The following is a 2,804-nucleotide window of genomic DNA, read 5'->3' on the forward strand; positions in this document are numbered from 1 at the left end:
GCATGTGCCCTGACTGGGAATCGAACCGCGATCCTCTGGTTCACAGGCCTGTGCTCAATCCACTGAGCTACACCAGCCAGGGCTAGGTATAATAGGTTTTTTACGGAGTCTTTAAAATTATATAATCATTCTACTAGGTGAGATAATTTACTTATTTCTTTCTAATTGGATGGCTATTATTTATTTTTCTTGCCTGATTTCTCTGCATAGGACTTTCAGTACTATGTTGAATAGGAGTGGCGAGAGTGAACACACTTGTTCCAGGTATTAGAGAAAAAGCTTTCAACTTTTCCCTGTTGAGTGTGATGTTAGCTGTGGGTTTGTCTTATATGGCCTTTATTATGTTGAAATATTTTTCTTCTAGACCCAATTCTTTTTGTCATAAGGAGATGTTAAAAATTTTTTTTAAATGTGCAGTTATTAAAATGATTATATAATTTTAGTTTTTTATTCTATTAATGTAGTATATTACATTTACTGATTTGCATATTTCAAACCATCCTTGTGTATCAGGGATGAATCCCACTTGATCTTGGTGTATGGTCATTTTTTTCTGTTTTTTTAAATTTTTTAAAAAATATATTTTATTGATTATGCCATTACAGTTGTTCTATTCCCCCCTTCATTCCCCTCCACCCTGCACACCCCCTCCCCCACCATTCCCCCCCTTTAGTTTATGACCACGTGTCTCAAGTTCTTTAGATTCTATATTTTCCCTAGTATTCTTGCCCTCCCCATCTCTTTTCTACCTACTGTCTATACTACTTATTTTCTGTACCTTCTCCCCCCTTCTCCTTCTTCCACTCCCCTGTTGCTAACCCTCCATGTGATCTTCATTTCTATGGTTCTGCTCCTAATCTAGCTGTCCTCTTAGTTTGCTTTTGTTTTAGGTGTGGTTGTTAATAACTGTGAGTTTGCTGTCCTTTCACTGTTCATCTTTTTTATCTTTTTTTCTTAGGTAAGTCCCTTTAACATTTCATATAATAAGGGCTTGCTGATGATGAACTCCTTGAATTTGATCTTATCTGAGAAGCACTTTATCTGTCCTTCCATTCTAAATGAAAGCTTTGCTGGATACAGCAATCTTGGATGTAGGTCTTTGGATTTCATGACATGGAATATTTCTTTCTAGCCCCTTCTTCCCTCTAAGGTGTCTTTTGAGAAATCCGCTGACAGTCTGATGGGAACTCCTTTGTAGGTGACTGTCCCCTTATCTCTTGCTGCTTCTAGGATTCTATCCTTCATTTTAATCTTGGCTAATGTACTGATGATGTGCCTTGGTGTGTTTCTTCTTGAGGCCAACTTGTTTGGGACTCTCTGAGCTTCCTGGATTTCCTGGAAGTCTATTTCCTTTGACAGAATGGGGAAGTTCTCCTTTATTATTTGTTCAAATAAGTTTTCCACTCGTGGCTGTTCCTCCTCCCCTTCTGGTACCTCTATAATTCGGATGTTGGAACGTTTAAAGATGTCCTGAAGGTTCCTAAGCCTCTCCTCATTTTTTTGAATTCTTGTTTCTTCATTCTTTTCTGTTTGGTCATTTTTTTCTTCCTTCTGGTCTACTCCCTTGATTTGAGTCCCAATCTCCTTTCCATTACTATTGGTTTCCTGTGCATTTCCCTTCATTTCAATTGGTTTAGCCTTCATATGTTCCTCTAATTTGTGACTAAAATCAACAAGTTCTGTGAGCATCCTGATCACCAATGTTTTGAACTGTGCATCTGAAAGTTTGGCTATTTCTTCATCGCTTAGATTTATTGGCTCTGGGGCTCTAAGTTGTTCTTGAGCCATGTTTTGATCTGTTTGTGCCTGTTACATATGAGGAGAGGACCCTTAGGTGTTCACCAGGGCGGGGCCACCCAGGTTGCTGGTTTGTGATGCTGTATGTGGGGGCGGGGTCAGAGAGGGACAATAGAGGTCCCCTCTGCCACTTCCCACCACTGGGGCCTGTGCAGTTGGTCTCACTGTTTGCTTCTTCACCAGTTTATCTGTGAACGAATGTGTGACTGTGGTCAGCCCTCAGTGGGTCTGCCACTTTGCACCCTCAGTGGGTTCGCCGGCTACTCCACACCTGGGATCCGCCCATGGCTGCTGGCACACATGGGTCATGCGCTGGGGTTGGTCTGGTGGATCTTTCCTACCTGACCTTGCTCTGCTGCTGGCTCTGCCCCTCTTACCGGTTTGGCTGAAGGGTTTGTTATTGTCAGACTTCCATATAGTTAAATTTTCTGTGGTTTGGCTATGTTTTTGTTGCTGAAACTTTGTTGTTTTTAAACTTGGTTGTGTGAGAAGGTACAGTGCTTCCACCTATGCCTCCATCTTGGCAGAAGTTGGTGTATGGTCTTTATAATGTGGTGTTGAATTCAGTTTGCTAGTATTTGTTGAGCCTTTTACATCTATGTTCATCAGAGATATTGCCTATAATTTTTGTTGTTGTTTTATCCTATCTGGTGCTGGTATCAGATTAATGCTAGTTTTATAAAATGAGTCTGGGAAGGTTCTCTCTTCAGTTTCCTGGCAGGGTTTGAGGAAACTTGGTGCTAATACTTAAAAATATTTCATAGAATTCATAGCTGAAGAAGCCATTTGGTCCTGGGTTTTTCTTTGCTGGGAGGTTTTAATTACTCATTAACTCTCCTTACTTGTTATTAGTCTGCTCAGATTTTTCTTTATCTTCATAATTCAGACTTGATGGGCTGTAAAATACTAGAAATCCATCCTTTTTTCACATTGTCCAATTCTGTGGTGTGTAATTACTTATACTAGTCTCTTATGAGCCTTGTATTTTGTGGTATCAGTTGTAATGT

This window comes from Artibeus jamaicensis, unplaced genomic scaffold (genome assembly GCF_021234435.1).
Source record: "Artibeus jamaicensis isolate MK-2021 breed Jamaican fruit bat unplaced genomic scaffold, CSHL_Jam_final contig_536, whole genome shotgun sequence".
In the NCBI taxonomy this organism is placed as follows: Eukaryota; Metazoa; Chordata; class Mammalia; order Chiroptera; family Phyllostomidae; genus Artibeus; species Artibeus jamaicensis.